General features: G+C 38.7%; 1 long non-coding RNA gene across 1 annotated transcript in view; it reads right to left on the reverse strand.

Moving 5' to 3' along the window:
* Nucleotides 1-556: 556 nt before the first annotated feature.
* Nucleotides 557-19108, reverse strand: part of LOC132017527 (uncharacterized) — a 55129-nt gene continuing 36577 nt past the window's right edge. Inside the window, exon 3 of the long non-coding RNA XR_009404313.1 lies at nt 557-722. This is a non-coding gene — a long non-coding RNA (uncharacterized LOC132017527). The remainder of the gene's footprint in view (nt 723-19108) is intronic.

Raw genomic sequence — 19108 nt, forward strand, 5'->3', positions numbered from 1 at the left:
AAAGACCTTAAAAAGAATAGGTCTGAAATAGATATTAACTTACTCCATAAATATTCATCTTCATCTATCAGCCATCAATCGGTATGGTGATCTCAACTCTATAACAATAGATCCTTTAGAGTATTTAGAAGAAGCTTCAGTTGTTACTCGTGCTACCTCTTTTTCTATGCCTATTAAATTTTGCGTGAGAGTTATCTAAATATATGTCTTGTCTTTACTGATCAAATGATATTATATGAGAAATTTAGAAGTTAAAATCATTCAGAAAAAACAACAAACAAACAAAAAACCCTAGGGGAATTATCCAAATGATTTGGGATAGAAAACAATGCATGCAAAAAAAAAGATGTTTAATGTTGATATGAACCTAACATTCTAATCTATAGCTAATTCCCATATTTCTTGAGAATTTGCTTTGTGCAAGACCCTGTGAAAAATGTAATGGATATAAAAGATAAATAAAACTCACTATCTGCCCTCAAGGAACTCCCATTTGAATAGTGAAGATAAAACAAAGACATTACTTACCCTAACATGGGTTGGAGTACAATGAAAGTAAGGGGTGTGGTCAGTACGTGGTAAGTAGAAGTGGGAAACAGTCAGGAATGGTCCGAAGAATATTTTATCTTAGGACTTGAAAGGCCATGGTCAGAGCTGGTACATTGTTTTACGATGCAAACAGAAAACCCAGGAGTAAATGACTGCTGTCCCAAAGGAATTCTCTAGTAGGACAAAAGAAGAAGGATTGTGGCTAGCTGAATAACAAAAAAAAACCTACTCTAGTCACCTCAACATGCAAAGGAAAGGTTTTACATGGAACAACATGAACATAATTTTTTTTTCAAGATTTTATTTATTTGACAGACAGAGATCACAAGTGGGCAGAGACAGGCAGAGAGAGAGGGAGAAGCAGACTCCCCACCAAGCAGAGGGCCCAGGACCCTGGAATCATGACCTGAGCCGAAGGCAGAGGCTTAACCCACTGAGCCATCCAGGTGCCCCGAACATACTTTTTAATTTATTTTTAATTACCATTTTTATGAACATTGTTAAAATGCAAAAATTTAGAAAAAGTACTATAATGAAACTTCAACCACCCAATTTCAAAAATATCTAAGTTTTACCTTCAGTAATTCATCAATACACCTTCCGCTTTTCTGGTGGGAGCGAGCACATCCAGGCTTCACTACAGTTAATCCCAGACATCAACACCCTTGTACCCATATGTGCTCAGTATCCATTTTCATATAAGGACATGTTTCTAAAAATAAAACTATCATTAATGCACTTTAAAAAAATAAAGTGCATTTCTTGATATCTTGCAGCTCCCAGTCTGAATTTGGATTTCTCGATTCACTCAAAAATAACTTCTAATTGTTGACTTGCCTCAAGTAGGATCTAGAAAGGCTCATCTCTTACACTGTGTTGGTGTTTTTTTAATCCATAACAGGTCCCCCCTCCCCATTTGGACTAGCATTAAATGATACTCCCTCAAAACTCATATTTGGAACTCTCATCCTCCGTACGTCAGCATGTGACTGTATCTGGAGAAACATCATTTAAAGCAGTAGTTGAGTTAAAATGAGGTCATTGGGGTGGCCCTTAGTTTAATCTAACTAGTGTCTTTATAAGAAAAGGAGACAAGAACACAGGCACACAAAGGAAGGACCACATGAGCACACAGGTGGCCACCCACAAGCCAAGGACAGAGACCTGAGGAGAACCCAAGCCTGCCAACCCCTTCATCTCTGACTTCCAGCTTCCAAAGCTGTAAGAAAATAAAGTTCTGCTATTTAAACCATCCTGTGGTATTTTGTTCTATCCCCCAGCAAATGAATACGCCCACATTCTGGACTTTACATGATTCTCTAGGCCCCATGCTTTTAGTTAACTAGCTGCCCGTGGTGCTGTGGTGGCCTGCCGGCGTCACCTTTACTGGTCCAGCAAACCATCCCCCCAGTGGTGAGTGTGGCTGCTAAAGGCTTACATCTGTGCCCTGCAATGCCCCTGGTTTGGTTTCCACTGCCACGCTCCCTCTGCTGATCAGGCCACAACAAGCACACTTGACCTGAGACCCACTTGCTCAGTTCTTCCCCTGCTCTCCTGGCCTTCACCACCTACAGCTCCTTCCCGGGGCACATTCCCTCAGTAAATCACACCCACTGAACACTGGAGTGGGAGCTACTTTTAGGGAACTCGGTCTAATGTGGCTGGTGACAGTCGAGGTCCTAAGAAGGGATTCTGGATGGGTTGGGATTCTGAAATTGGATGTCTGGAAGCCGGGATACAGTGCAGTTGCTGTGATTGGTGACAGCAGGTATATTCAGAGGACCTATCAGGTACACAGAGGTATGAGTGTTAAGGTCTCTGCCTGTGTAAACTAGAACACTGAAGGAAATACACCAGCTCTTGTAGTATCTCCAGCATTTGCAAATAAACACAAACAAACAAATAAACAAACAAAAAATGAGGGGAGGGGAAGTGGGAGTTATAAGGACTGTAATTTGGGTGGATATTCCTAAGTGCTATTCCTTAAACAGAGAAGCGATGGGCTCAGAGCCATTCATCAGAATTTAGAGCTCAACGTGAAAGCCAGTAAACTTCTTTGGCAATATGTAAATGGATACTCATATCCTGCAGCTGGAGGCAAACAGAGCACTACCCTTGTATTCAGTGGAAAATCGTATGTAAGTCCCTTACTCAAAGTAAAGGTGCTCTGAATATGGAAGAAAGTGTCAAATGCAATAAAGTCGGACTAAAATTGTTTTTTTATTTATTTTTTAAAGATTTTATTTATTTATTTGACAGAGATCACAAGTAGGCAGAGAGGCAGGCAGAGAGAGAGAGAGAAGGAAGCAGGCTCCCTGCGGAGCAGAGAGCCAGATGCGGGGCTCAATCATAGGACCCTGAGATCATGACCTGAGCCGAAGGCAGAGGCTTAACCCACTGAGCCACCCAGGTGCCCTAAAATTGTTTTTTAAATGCATGTTGATGTAGAATTAAGAACCAAATTTGTAAAAATAAATAAATAAATAAAGTTTAGGTCTTTAAAAAAAAAAAAGAAATTCATACAGGAAAATCCATCATGTTCAAAAAATTAGGGCCCAACCTCAGTAAGAAAGAGAAAGACTAAACATAAATTGTGAAAGTCTCAGCTTTGAAAGACAGTGTGAATACAGCGAATATGTTGGCAGTTGTCCATGGTCCTGATTGCGCAAGGCAGGGAAGCAGGGGTTAGGGAAACAGTGCCCACTCCAACTGTCCACTCTAACAACTTAAAACCCTAATACTTAAGAAAAGAATATGTACATTTATTGCAAATATGACAAAGCATGAAATATGATAACATACAAAATCAGCTCTGTAGGTTGTACAATGCAAGTGACTACACCATTTGTTCTACAGAAGTATTAACTGTATGAACATTATCAAGGTGAAAAATAGCAATAAAAAGATAAAAGTGCAAACTTTTAGATGAATGTCCCATTCCTCAGGTCAGATTGTGTCCTAAGTGCCTCCTCATAAATCCATCTATCTAGTCAAAAGCACATTCTGTAGAACTACGCTTTTTTGGGCGCCTTCCAAGGGTCACACTTCTTTAGTTTTAATATTGGAACAGTTTGAGGTATAGGAGATTTTTTCCTTAATAAAACTTATTCTTCTAGTCAAACATTCAAAATTTGCTCAGATTTTAATTTGTCCCTTTTGTGAGAAAATAAATGTATTAAATTATGTGAGCTGTCTGTAATAAATGGACTGCTCCTTGGCTACAGCTCTATTTGGCACCACTTTTTTAATTTAAATCAATTACTTTTTTAAAAATTTTTTTTATTTTTTATTTTCAGCATAACAGTATTCATTAGTTTTGCACCACACCCAGTGCTCCATGCAATCTGTGCCCTCTCTAATACCCACCACCTGGTACCCCGACCTCCCACCCCCCACCCCTTCAAAACCCTCAGATTGTTTTTCAGAGTCCATAGTCTCTCATGGTTCACCTCCCCTTCCAATTTCCCCCAACTCCCTTCTCCTCTCCATCTCCCCATGTCCTCCATGCTATTTTTATGCTCCACAAATAAGTGAAACCATAGGATAATTGACTCTCTCTGCTTGACTGATTTCACTCAGCATAATCTCTTCCAGTCCCGTCCATGTTGCTACAAAAGTTGGGTATTCGTCCTTTCTGATGGAGGCATAATACTCCATAGTGTATATGGACCACATCTTCCTTATCCATTCATCCGTTGAAGAGCATCTTGGTTCTTTCCACACCGTACACAAAGATAAACTCAAAATGGATAAAAGACCTCAATGTGAGACAGGAATCCATCAGAATCCTAGAGGAGAACATAGGCAGTAATCTCTTCGATATCAGCCACAGCAACTTCTTTCAAGTATATCTCCAAAGGCAAAGGAAACAAAAGCGAAGATGAACTTTTGGGACTTCATCAAAATCAAAAGCTTCTGCACAGCAAAGGAAACAGTCAAGAAAACAAAGAGGCAACCCACGGAATGGGAGAAGATATTTGCAAATGACAGTACAGACAAAAGGTTGATATCCAGGATCTATAATGAGCTCCTCAAACCCAACACACACAAAACAGACAATCATATCAAAAAATGGGCAGAAGATATGGACAGACACTTCTCCAATGAAGACATACAAATGGCTATCAGACACATGAAAAAATGTTCATCATCACTAGCCATCAGGGAGATTCAAATTAAAACTACATTAAGATATCACCTTACACCAGTTAGAATGGCCAAAATTAGCAAGACAGGAAACAACATGTGTTGGAGAGGATGTGGAGAAAGGGGAACCCTCTTACACTGTTGGTGGGAATGCAAGTTGGTGCAGCCTCTTTGGAGAACAGTGTGGAGATTCCTCAAGAAATTAAAAATAGAGCTTCCCTATGACCCTGCAATTGCACTCCTGGGTATTTACCCCCAAAATACAGATGTCATGAAAAGAAGAGCCATCTGTTTATAGCAGCAATGTCCACGGTCACCACTTTCCCCTTTTTTTTTAAGCTACAGGTTATTCACATCTCTCCACGTTCTTATGAGCCATGGGAAGGGGGGGGGATTATTCTTAGACTTTTTACTAATGTGTGAAAGCTAAAAAACTGGCACCAGTCCTACATTAGAGTCCAGTAACATGAAACATGAGGAAAGCCTTGAGAAGCTAAATTTAGTTGAAGTTTAAAAAAAATCCAATGTCTGAAAGTGAAATGAATGACTCTCAGTTTAAAGGGACAACAGTTATTCACTTGAGTGAACTGGTCATGCACATATGCGTGCATGCTTGTGTGTGTGTGTATGTGTGTGAGACTGTGAATGTGTGTGATGTGTGTGTATGTGTGTATGTACACTTAACTCTATGACCAAAATACTCTAAATGTACAAAAATATTTCTTTATACAATTGAAACTTTGTTGCAGATAATAACCAAATGTTATATAAGAAAGCCCTAGCAAGAAGTTCTTCATTTATGTAATTAAGTTTATAATTTGTGTGTTTATTTCAAGGTGAATTCCTTAAGATTCATTTCCTAATTTACAGCATTAGCACATTCCAACAGTAGTTGAGTTTCACACTTAATAAGAAATGTAGTATGTGTGAAATGTGTATAGAAATACACTCTTTATACCAGGAGAGGCTAATGAGAGGAATCAGGATGAGACCAATTGTTTAAACACACAATTTACATTCATAAATGAACCACTTTGAACCATCTCATCCATCAATAGTGACTAAGACCAGCAACAAGAATATGCACGTGTGACTTTTTTATTCTTGGTTACATCACTCTTCTATTTTGAAATCTTGATGCTTTCTTCATTCTAGCTTAAGCCCATTTATTGAAGACATGATAAGGACCCACTCTATGCTTTAGTGTACTAAATGTACACTGTGTTTTGAGGAAAATTCATATAAAATTGGGTCCCTTTACTCAGGGAGATTTTTACAAGTTACTCTCACACAAGACAAATGTAATATGTGTTTGAGTGGAAGTACACACAGACTCATGAGATTAAATGCAGAGAGAGTTCTATCCCAGACTTCCTGTGAGGACCAGTACAGGAAGGTTCACCATGGTTCAGGGAGAAAGGAAGGCTTCAGGAGGATTTTATGCATAAGCTAGATCCTCAAGCAGGAGTAGGATTGGAGAAAAGGATACTATGGATAAAAATCCAGAAAGAGGCAAATTGAAAGTCACACTTAGGAAACGACAGATGTTCCAGTTTAATGGGCTTGTCCTATTTCATCAGTTCTCCATTTTTTAAAGTAATATCAACACCTAATATGAGGCTTGAACTCATGACCCCAAGATCAAGAGTCCCATGCTCCACTGACTGAGCCAGCTGAGAACCCTTTCTCCATATTTTTTGTCATAAAATATTTTGCCTTCTGGAAGTGTTCAGAATCTAGGGTCTTTTAATAAGAGTTGTAATTAGAAGTGAAGAACAAATGCCAGATTATGGAAAACAATAAAAAAAAATGTTAATCCTGATAAGAGTATTTAACTGTATCATTTTTGTTTAAAATGGAGAATCATTAGATCAAATCTGCTCAGAGACAAGAAAAAGGGATTGGAGCCCTGCAGGTAGTCAGATGCCACCATGGATGGGCAACATTGCTAACATGTGTTGGACACTGAACCTCATGCCAGACACCAGCCTAAAGCTCTGACATGGGTCACCCTTCTGATCTTCACCCCATCCCGTGATGCTATAACCTTCAACCTGTTTTCAGCTGAGGATACTGAAGCAATGGGGAAGACACTGAGATGAAGAGGACAAATAATGTGTCCATTGTACAGCTAACATGACAAAGATGCCCAGCCTGTGCTCTCAAACACTAAGTGGGAGTGCTTACTAGGGGGAAAAATGAATATGGCCCAAACGTATTATCAGCATTCTGATCTAGTTGAGGCTTTGACCTTATATCTTGAGTTCTTCTGGCTCACATCTCACCATATGTCCATCAGCACCAACTCCTAGAACAGTGAAATACTAAAAGACGAACCTTACTACCTATTGGCAGATTTCTGGAACAACTGGAGCTCTCGTACAAGACCACCAGGTGTGCAAAATGGACCCATGTTTTGGAAGACAGACTGGCAGTTTCTTATGTTAAAAACGCATTTACCACACAACACAGCAATCTCTCTCCAACTTACCAAAAATAAATTTTAAAAATGCTTTTCAACCGGACTTATTTATCATAACAAAACAATGTGAACAATCCAAATGTCCATCAACAGGTGTAAAGACAAACTGTGTCAGATCTGTATAATGGCATATTATTCATCAGTAAAAGAAAGCACTGATACAAAATACAACACAGGCAAAAACATGACAGTGAGACCAAGTCAGACAAAAAGGAGCAGTGAAATCCTAGTGACAAGAAGGATATCAGCAGTGTCATGGGCCGGGGTGAGGGACATGGGTGACTGTGAAGGTGTACGAGGCAATATTCTCAAGGGAATGAAATGTCCAGTTGTCCTGACTGTGGTTGTGATGGGACTACAGAAGTGGACATGCTTATCAAAACTCATTGAATTGTAACTAAAATTGGTGAGTTTTATTATGTGTAAATTAGACCTCACTAATTCTTAGTTTAAAAATATAAAATGCAAGGACAGAAGCACGCACACACATACATACATGGAGATCTTCACCTGGAGCTCAAAGGGAAGTATGCATTCCACCATGAATTAATGAACTTTTGAGTTATGATGGTTTAATCTCCACCCTGAGTTTATCCAGGATCGCACTATCCAGTGCAGTAGCCACTAATACCTTGGGTCCATTTAAATTTAAGTTAATTAACAACAAAAAAATGTAAGATTTCCTCAGTCACACCAACATGTTGGGTGTTCAATGGCCACTGTAAAAAGTTCTACTGGACAGCACTCATCAGAAATTATGCACAAGGAAGGCACACTATTTTGAGATCTAAATGGAGTAAGTTATTGTTTCTCTATTTGTCCAGAACTATACTGATAGAGTAAACTATTTAGAAGGAGCATGTAGGGTGGCTGTGTAATGGAAACTTTAAGCTCTCGTTGTTTTTATTTTGTGAAACAAAATGATTATTTCAGAAGGTTCTTGGTTAAAACACAAGACAGGTGATCATGGGAAGTAACCCATGAAGTTTCTTTCACACAATCTAGTGAGAACCTATAAGTAAAGATCTGTGGAGTTGCAAGCTGTTTAAGTGTGAAGGGAGACATGTGAGAGCAGACACGGGACGGATTGAGAAGGAAGTGTGCACCATGCTCACATGCCACCCTTTACTGTCCTTGTGGGCAAGAGATTAATTTCTCTCAACCTATTTCTTTGTTTGTCTGTTTGTTTTCTTTTTTAAATACATACCTTAGAGGGATGATATGTTCCCACCAGAAAGAATGTGTTTTTACTGATTCTTATTTTCGGTAAGTTCACAGAGATGAATATTAATAACACGAAAATAGCATTTCATAAGGTCCTTCTATAGATCACACATAAGCCCAGGCCGCAGTTAGGAACAATCTCTAGGGGCTGGGGGTGGGAGAGAGCAACATCTAATAATTACTGCCATGTACAGCTCAGGTAAATTTTATATGTGGTGATGATTTGTATGTTAGACATTTCTCCATAGGACCTGTTTTCCACACATCTCATGCTACAAAGTCTAGCCATTCCCATATTTTTCCTTTCTACCTGATAGGTCTCTTACCAGAAATTGTTAAACAGTTCTAATGCAGTTGTTTTGCTTTAAAGAGACATGTAAGATTACTGTTGTGGAGAAATTCTGTGAAACAATAGTATGTTACTGGGAAGAATTTAAATTAAATCTTTTATGCATTTTCTTCCTCATCAGTTCACACTTGTGGAGTGGCCCTCCTCGTTCGGCCTCCCATCCTGTATAAGACGAAAATGCCCCTGGGAAAACTTGCACTTCTTGAGAGGTATTTATCAAGCCAGAGGACGAGTTTTCCATTTTTATTGCTGGTCATGCTCTAACGTGTTTGTAGACGAGATAGCAAAATTGAAATTGGGCTGGTCCTATCTCTCCATGCCAGCTGAGAGCTAGCAGGCTGGAAAAATCGTGGTGTGTAGCTCTCACTCTTTTAATGCAAAGGCTAGAGGTATCTTTAAGGGGATTTTTCTTAACGTCTCAGAAAAGAGAGACTCCACCACCTATTTGCATTTGATAGAAGGGCCAAACTCCTAACACATCACTGAAGGCCCTCTGAGGTCTGACCAAAAGCAACTTTCTCCATCCAAATCCCAGCATGGAACCCCATTTCCTCCTCACCTTCTTTGAACCCCAATCCCTTTCTACCTCCTTGCCATTCTCCATGCTCTATTCCTGGCCCTTTCCTCCAGCCCTGCTCAGCCCATTGAACTCCTTCAAGTTAAGTCTCCAATGGCTTTTTCATTAATTGTCATAGAAGAAACATTTCTTAGTGAACCCATACTCAGTCGTATATAATTGAAATTATCAACTAGTGTTCTTCAAAAATAATTTATTAAACAAGTGTTCTTTGCCATATGCCATGTTGTGCTTGTGTTGTTACCAGTAACAGCAACAATGAAAACACAATGATTTTTTTAATTAAGGATGGATTCTTTACCACAAATAGGAATTTCACTGCAGATTTGATATTATGGTTCAACATTATAACGAATTTAGGCTCTAGGGGCACCTGGGCAGCTCAGTCAGTTAAGCATCTGCCTTTGGCTTGGGTCCTGATCCCAGGCCCTGGGATCCTACATTGGGCTCCTTGGTCAGTGGACTGTCTGCTTCTCCCTCTCCCTCTGTGTTCTCTCTCTCAAGTAAATAAATCAAATATATTTTTTAAAGAATTTACATTCTATTTATCATCTTGTTCCACTCTCCTTACTGTTGGACTGTCATGTTCATTGTGATGAGATTCTGCTCCAACTCCACACATGTCTTCAATGTTCCTGGTAAGAAGAATGGGGAGAGGGGGAGGAAACACTCAGAATAATGAAGTAAAGACCACCTATGTTAGTTCTTACTAACATAGGTATATGAAAACATAAGTATATGAAAATGTGCTTCCTGCAGAAGTAATCATGACAGGACAAAAATGGAAATTCAATGTTTTAAGAACTCTAGAAATTAAAAAAAAAAAAAAAGTTGCATAATCCAAGAAGAATTTATTCAAAAGAAATGACATAACTTCTGTAAAAGCAGGGAGGATTTGGTGTTTTAAATGGCCCTACACTTTCAGAGTCTTTCTTTATTTTACCTTACTCAGAAGTGATACGCTCAACAGCTTTTTTCTCCAGACTGTTATTGAGAATAATCAGTGGTGATTATTTAACATTACAGCTGCCTGATGAAGGGATAAAGATAAAACAAGAGGTACACACACACACACACACACACACACACACACACACACAAACGTTAAGGAAAGATCTGAGGAATGAGACATCCATAAAAGTTTTGGAAAATTCCAACATGCTCCTGGATATCTAGAAGCCCACATGTACACATAAAGCTACATGTATTCCCAGCAAACACCTTAGAACGTCCTAAATGCTCTCATCTTAGGAATCTTGAGGCTTTATGCAAGGGTGAGGTGAGTACAAGGCAGAGCTGGAAATGACAGAAGCACAGAAGATGGAATGCACTCAGAGCCATAAGCAAGCACTGGAGATTTCATGGCTTAAAGTATATAAAGAAATTTCTGTCTAGTCATAGCTGACCACCAAGATAAATGACGCAGAAACTATAGTAGTTTTATATAATAGACTTTACAGAATCAGTTCAATCAAGTCATTAAAGGAAAGAAAATAGCAACAAAAACAACAAAAAAGCACCAATAACTACTTCTGAAGAGGGGCAGGAGAAATATCTGATTTCCAGAGTTTTCACATGGTATTACTTAGAAATCTAGTTTTCAGCAAAAAAAATTACATGACATTCAAAGAAGCAATGAGATACGGCCCATGTGCAGGGAGAACACAGTCAACAGAAAGGATCCCTGGGGTAGCCGGCATGCTGGGCTTAGCAGACAAAGAGCGTAAATCGGCTATTGTAATCTGTTCAAAAATAAAAGAAACCATATCGAAGGAACTAGAGGAAAATATGAGAAAAATGTCTCACCAAATAGAAAATATCCAAAAGAGACAGAAAATTTTGAAAGGTACTGAATAGAAATTCTGGAGTCAAAAAGTACAGTAACTTGATTGAAAAGTTCACTAGAGGAGCTTAATGTAGATTTGAGCTGACAGAAGAAAAAGTCAGTAAACTTTAAAATCAGTCAATTGATACTATACAGGATGAGGCAGAGAAATTAAAAAGAATGAAAAATAATTAATGGAGCTTCAGAGACCTATGGGACCATTAATAGGGCCAACATATGTATAATGGGAGTCCCAGAAAGAGGAAGGAGAAAGAAATGGGCAAACAGAACATTTAAATAGTGTCTGAAATCTTCCCAAATTTGACTTGTTAAAAGTGCTAATCTACACATTCAAGAAGCTCAACTCACTCCAAATAGGAAAAAATTCAAAGAGGTCTAGACCAAGATACATCATAAATCATCGAAGACAAAGAAAGGAACTTAAACCATCAAGAAAGAAGCAAAAATATTAACATCTGGGCATCTGGCTCAGACAGTTAAGTGTCTTCAGCTTGGGTCATGATCCCCGGGTCCTGGGATCAAACCCCATATCTGGCTCTCTGCTCAGAGGGGAGTCTGCTTCTCCCTCTACTTCTAGCCCTCCCCACCGCTCATGCTCTCGCTCTCTCAAATAAATAAGTAAAAATCTTTAAAATAGATACATATTTTATATGTGTATATAAAATATACATATATATTATTGGTGTATATATTTGCTTACATTTTATTGGTATATATGTTTTATTTATAATACATATTTCATAATATATATACATATATGTGTATATATATTAACATCTAATTTCTCATGGTGACCAGAAAGCAGTGGAATGACACATTCAAAATGCTGAAAGGAAAAGAATGTCAAACAAGAATTCTATATCCAACAAAACTACCCTTCCAGAATGAAGGAGAAATGAAGATATCCCCAGAAAAACAAAAGCTGAGAACATCTGTCAGTAGCAGGCATCCCCAAGAAGAGGTCTAAAGAGTGTTTGAGGATGAAATGCAAGGACAATGGACAGAAACTCAATCCATGTGAAGAAAGAAAGGGTGCTGGTACAGGTGACTATATAAGTAAAGGTAAAGATGGCATAAACAGTCTTTTGCTTGCAATGGTTTCAACCTCTTAGCTGAAGGAAAACTGCATAAAGCAATACTAGAAAAATTGTGTTGATGGATTATATGTGTGTAAAGTTGTGATTTGCACAATAATAGGACAATGGAGGGGAAAGAGTAAAGCTGAAAAGGAGTGAAATTTTTGTGTACTACTAAAGCTAAAATGATACTAATATAAACTAAATGGTTATAAACTAAAGTATTAATTGTAATTCCAGGGAATAAAGTTAGTTCAATAAATAATAGGAGAATAAATAAGAGAATTAAAATGGTACATTAGAAAATAACACAAAGACATTAAAACAATCTCTTCACCTCTTCACTTCTTCATATTTTTTTCTGCCTTGAGCCCCTCTCGAAAATCTATGCATTTCTGGGAATTTGGCCCTTTCATCTAGGTTGTAAAAGCCCTTGGGGCACAATTGTTCACAGCATGCCCTATAGTCTTTTTTTTTTTTTTCCTATAAAGTTGGTAGTGATGTCCCCTTTTTCATTCTTGATTTTAGTAACTTGAATATTGATTCCCTTTTTTTTCTTGTTGGTCTACTAAAGGTTTGTCAAAGAACAAATTTTTGTTTAGTTGATTTTTCTCTATTGCTTTCTATTCTTTATTACATTATTTCCACATTAATCTTTATTATATTCTTCTTACAGCTGCTTTTTTTATTACTTTTCTCATATTTTTCTATTTTTTTAGATAGAAATCTAGGTTAGTGATTTGAGATCTTTTTTTCCTTTTTCTTACTTTTTATTATTATAAAATATTTATTTATTTGTTTGAGAGAAAGAGCTAGAGCAAGGGGAGGGGCAGAGGGAGAAGGAGAGAGAGAATCCCTTAAGCAGACTCCTGCTGAGCACAGAGCCTGGCATAGGGCTGAATCCCAGGACCCTGAAATCACGACCTGAACCAAAGATTGACACAACCTACTGAGCCACCCAGACACCCCTAGATGTTAGTATTTTTGAGGATAAGAGATAACTTGCTTTTTTTCTTGCTGCTTTAAGTTTCTTTTTGTCTTTGCAAGTTTATGATGTGTCTTGGTCAAGATCTCTTTGATTCAAAGACAAGGCTCATGTTTGTTTTTTACCATCATTTTATTCCCAGTGCCCAGCCCAGGAACTTTGCACAAAACGATTGGAAAATAAATACATGTTGAAAGAATCCTAAATTAATGAACCTTGAGAATATTTTGATTGTCACTAAAGAAGAGATTTTAAATAACCCTAGGGATGAAATTAAGAAAGTGGAGATTCTGTAATAGAAATAGCATCATACACTTCAAACTAGATTCTGTTGTTGATGTTTTAATTCTCTATTCTCAGAGTCCAAACCAGGGAACTATTTTACCAGAATTAAGTTTCAGTAGAGAAAAATAATAACCGTATTAAGTGCATATGAAGCTCAGCAAGAGATTGTTTCTCTGGGTGGGGGATGTGGCTGGAGTAGGGCTTCTTATGAGAAGAGCCATCATGTGTGCCCACTGAGGGAATCTTGGGTCCCCTGCAGCTCCTGCTAGCCCACACAGCTCCGCTGGACGCCAGGATCTGTGGTGAAAATGAGGAAGGGAAGCCTTGGAAGCCCTTTTAACCCATGAATATTTTGCTCTTAAAGTCATTATTTCAATACATCCTGGATTTTTTCAAAGTATTCTTTTTTCCCTAAGAAGAGCAAATTTACAGTATATTTTTCCAGTTCTATATTTAGACAGGTTTTAAATGACTTTCTGCATAAAAGATAACTTCTCTGGGCACATATTTCTTGGGTAACAGGCATTTAGCTCAAAATTTGTTGACTATGGCAAACTGTCTTCTGAAACTGGGTACAGAGGGAATGATGGAGGACAAGTTAAGTTTCTGCACCTTCGAATGTCAACTATTCATACTTCAATACTTCCAGAACCTTTTCAAGCTCTTGTAACTAAAAAGAAAAATAGCCTAGTGGGAAAGCTGGGCACGTGTGGGGGCAAGGAATATACAGGGCCTCTCGGCACTTCCTGTGTAATTTTGCTATGAGACTAATACTGCTCTGAGAAATAAAGTCTATTTTTTTTTAAAGAAGGAAAAATACCTATGTGGATTGTGGAATGAATCTCTTCTCACTTCCCATTCCAACATACAGTCATCATTTTGTAGATGAATCCTTCACACTGACTTAAGTATACGATTGTGTTTTTTACTTTTAATTTCACTACAGTCCTTTCTTCCCTCATGCATCTCCGTATTTATTCTACCCTGTTGAGTTTTTATCCTCTCTCTTCTCTTCTTGTGTGTTTCTTAGAGTTCATTCTATCTTACGACCTATTAAGGATTTCAAGCAGTTTTCTACATTTTTCTTCTGATTCCTGTAATAAAGCAATTGAAAGTTATGTTACATTCTCTCTATGACTCAAGATGTTACTCACTTTCCATTTTGGTATTCCATGGAATACTTTGTTTATTTGTTGTTAAAATAAGTCAAGCTCTAAGCAGAAAGTGTTTTTTGTTTTGTTTTGTTTTGTTTTGTTTTGTTTTGTTTTGTTTTGTTTTTAACCAATAGGCAGGGTATGTATGTGCCTTTCTTTGAACCCCTTCCCCATCTACTTGGATGACAATCAGATTTCTTCCTTGGATATTCAGGTGCAGGACAAGTTGCTGGGCCTAATTTCTACCCCACTGTCGGAGTGTTCAGGAGACATTCATCCAGTGGGGTTCTTTTGGGTCTTCTATGGGGGTCCTCCTAAAATTCCCAACCGATGAAGCACAAGACCGACCACAAATCCCAGCAGGCACTGCTACAGAGTCCCTCTGGTGCCCTGCCTCCCTGTGGCCCTCAAGTTGAAAGGTGCCTGTGTTGGTATCAGCTCTTCTCTTCCACCTACCTTCTGCCTTGTTTTTTTCTACTAGGTTAAAACGATACAAATGTCTGATAAAAGTATGGGGAAATTCCATCTTAGAAATTACAGAACTACAACTTGAAACAATGATGCATTACAGTATATTTATCTCTAATCTTAGTAAAGATTTTTAAGCAGTTATTTTGTGACTATGCATTATTGGTAAGAATGCAAATCAGCACAGGTATTTTAAAAAAGATTGTGCTCTTTGAATCAGTAATTCTACTTTCAGGAATTTTTTACAAAGAAACTGTAATAATAAGTATCATTCACAGCATTATTTGTAACAGAAAACCAAAGCACCAATAATGGGAGAATGGTTAAAATGAAAATTTATATTGAGATTTTAGGTGGTTCTTTTAGGTTATTTTTTAAAATATATTTACTAACAAGGGCACCTGGGTGGCTCAGTCAGTTAAGCATCTGCCTTCAGCTCAGGTCATGATCCCAGGGTCCTGGGATAGAGCCCTGCCTCGGACTCTCTGCTCCTCGGAGAGTCTGCTTCTCCTTTGCCTCTCTCTCTCCCTCCCTCTCTCTCTCTCTTTCTGTCTCTCATTAATAAATAAATAAAATCTTTTAAATATATATATATATATATAGACTAACATCTAAAAATGTTTATTATGTAAGTCAAAAATGTTTCATAACTCTGTCACACGCAATATGTCACATAGAGGGTTACCCCAATTTTGTTCTCCATATCCATATTTATATAAGCAAATATTTTCACCATATAAACAGGAGTTTATATATGTGTACTTATATAGAAAAAAGCTGCTAAAAACAAACACAAAAATGTATCAGTAATTATTTTTAGGTAATAATTTATAAAGTTTCCCTCAACTTTTCCTATTTCTAATAGATTTTGTTATGAGATTAAATTCCTTTTAAAATTAGAGTAGAAAACAAGTAACATCATAAAAATATTTGTATTACTGAGAAACAAAGTAATGATCTAATACCCTATTACTAAATTAGTACTTTTGGCTTGTATTTAATTGTTCCTCAGACCTCAAAACTTTATTCAGTGCATAGCACAGAATTAGATGTAACCATGTTACCACAAAAACATAATGGCCACCCAGATAATGATTAGAAAAGAGGTTCAATAATCTATTTACTCCGGCGGTGATTCATATTTAGAAACTGCTCAAAGCAAACTATACTCAAGATGATGTGAACCATTTATAGTGTGGAAAGCAGTACTTTACGAAGCAGTACCCATATGTAGGTTAGAAATCATGAGTTGCTTCCCGACATCTACTAAAATAAAAGATGATAGACTATTCATTGAGAGAGAGAACAAAACAATACAAACTAGAGAGGGAACACAATTCAGTTCCAGGTGGAATTCTTCCTTACTTATTTTATTTGTCCTCTTATCATTATTATGCTCTCTCTTCTGGGAAGAGAACCAAGAATCAGAATTTCTGAAAATGCATTCTCTGCTGGTTTATGGGCACATATCACGACAGGCACTCTGGGAAAAACAACAGCACATGGGTGATTACTAGAAATTCAGCCTCAAACCTTCATAAACACTCCTAGTGTGCTATCAGCAAAAAAGTTTTGGTTGTTCCTCCAATGAAGCCCAGACAAAACAAGAGCTCACGTAGCCTATCCAAGGCTTACTCTCTCCTGGGTCCCCTGGGTTGCCACTAGCTGGCTTTATAACCTGGAGTTAGTAGAAAGCGGGGTGGAAGAAGTACTTCTTTCCACATTGGAAGAATCTTGGCCCATGCCTCATCATCATCTCTAAGGAAGTCGAATACCATAAAAGAGGATTCTAAGTGGCAAAGAAATCATAAAAGAACATCGGAAAATCTCTTCTAACCATTCATCCTCTCCATCCAAACGCTCTACTGACTTTACTTGCAAAAGTATAAAAGTCTTCTTTGCTGAAGGACCGCCTTCCTCATATTCATCCGCTTGACTCACCCCGAGGGCAAAGGGGATTAGAAAACCTCACGCCCCGTATGGGTTATGCTGAATCACCCACTGCTTGGACTCTTTCTATAAAAATGAATTGAATAAAGTAGCTATCACTGTATATTTTGTTATGTTCTGGGCGCTGTGCTGAGGACGTCCATGTATTATTTTACCTAATCCTATCAAACCTGTCCAATATCAGTAGTGTGATTGCTACATTTTAAAGATAGAGATCTTGAGACTCCAAGAGGTTCTGGCAGCTGGAGAAGCAGATCGGGGATTCTCACCCAAATGGGCCTGAAGCCAAAACCTCCATTCTTCTCAACTGTATCAGGTTACCTGGAGAACCAATCAGCTTAACTAAATCAGCTTGTTTTATACAGTACAGAGATAGTTTTAATGGACTCATGCTTTACTTCCTCCCACATGTTCAGTGCAGATTTTAAGATCAGAGATATTCTAGGTAATTAGAAGTCATCTGCTCTCTATTCTTCTCTGTTAAACCAATGGACCTTGGGCATTTGTTTTTTATAGCAATCAGCTTATAATAACCAATACAGAAATTGTTATCTTGAAGTGGGGTATTGTCCTAATTAAACCCTAAAATATGTGGCATTGTTTTAGCAGGCAGGCAGCAGGCAGCCAAGAACACTAGAGAATCTGTTCATGCCACAGAGAAGTATTTGGCAAAACTGAGCTAATGTGGTCAGTGGTCAGTGGTCCTGACCTAATCTGGTCAGCAGAGTCACAGTGGGTTCGGAGGGAGTCAGAGCATCCCAGTGTTTGGGGTCCTTTGGTCTGCCCTTAGCAAGGTAGGCAATAAGCTTGGGAAACACACTGACAGTTTTCAAGAAAGAAAGTAAAGGAAAGAGAACATTCAAAGCCAAGGAAGTTTGATTAGAAATGCCAAGTGCTTCTGGCCTAAAACAGAAGAGAGTAAGACCAACTAGAGCTTTGGACAACAAAGGCTACTAAGACTCTTCATTTGACCAGTGACCTGGATACATGTTCCATACCAGACTCCACCCTGAGCTTCTTGTCCACCAGGAAGCATGGCCAGAGGAACCAAAGATACAAGTCATGTCTCAGAATAAACGGGGGTATGGTCATTCCCCCACACAGCCGACCAGAAACAAACAGGTCAAAAACCCAGTTTCAGAGGGAAGGGTACAGCCTAAGAAACCATGATCCTGGTCTAAAAACAATCCGTGATTATTGGGTAGGTCTTGAAAAAGGCTTCAGGAGCCAAACTTTGCATGTGCTGGAAGTAAAATGCAAGTTATTCAGTCACAATCCACAAGCTGACTTCAACTGTAGCCAGGGAAAGGAAAGAACAGGAATCCCCATTCTCCCCGCGAACGGGAATCCAAGCAGTATTCGTGTATAACAAGGTACCCCCAAAACTTAGCAGCTCAAGAATAATGGATACTGTTATGCTGAAAATAAATTAAAAATAAATTTAAAAAAAAAAAAAGAATATAAACTCAGTATCTCACACAGTTTCTGTGGGGCAGGAATCCAGGGTCCACTCAGCCAGGCGGGTCAGGGTCAGGAGTTGTAGTCAAGATGCCTCAGGGGCTGTGATCATCTGGTCTGGACAGGGGCTTGGAGGTCTGCTTCAGGGGGTTGTCCTCAGCATAAACAAGAACGCCAGGGGCTGAGACGCGTTCGGGGTCACGTTGGCAGCTCACTTCCACAGCCGTGGACAGTGCGGTTGTGCTGGTGCTGCTGTTGACATTGCCGTAGCTGTTACTCAGCTTCATCCTCACGCTCTTCCCTTTCCACCCCACGGATCCTCCCTGGGCAACGTGTTCTACCCTCCCGGCTTCGGGTGCTACTGCACTGGTGACCTACAGACGCCTGCCTGCAGCTTCGATCCATCTAATGGGCCGCAAAACCACGTTTTGTTTTGCCTGATTCACATCTTGATGTGGGGTTTTACAAACCCTGAAAACAACCATCTTTAGGTAGAATTTACCACCTAATCCCCACAGACCTATAAAACATGACTCCTATTCAGATGTGTCATTAAAGC

The sequence above is a fragment of the Mustela nigripes genome, chromosome 5 (genome assembly GCF_022355385.1).
Source record: "Mustela nigripes isolate SB6536 chromosome 5, MUSNIG.SB6536, whole genome shotgun sequence".
NCBI classification, from domain to species: Eukaryota; Metazoa; Chordata; class Mammalia; order Carnivora; family Mustelidae; genus Mustela; species Mustela nigripes.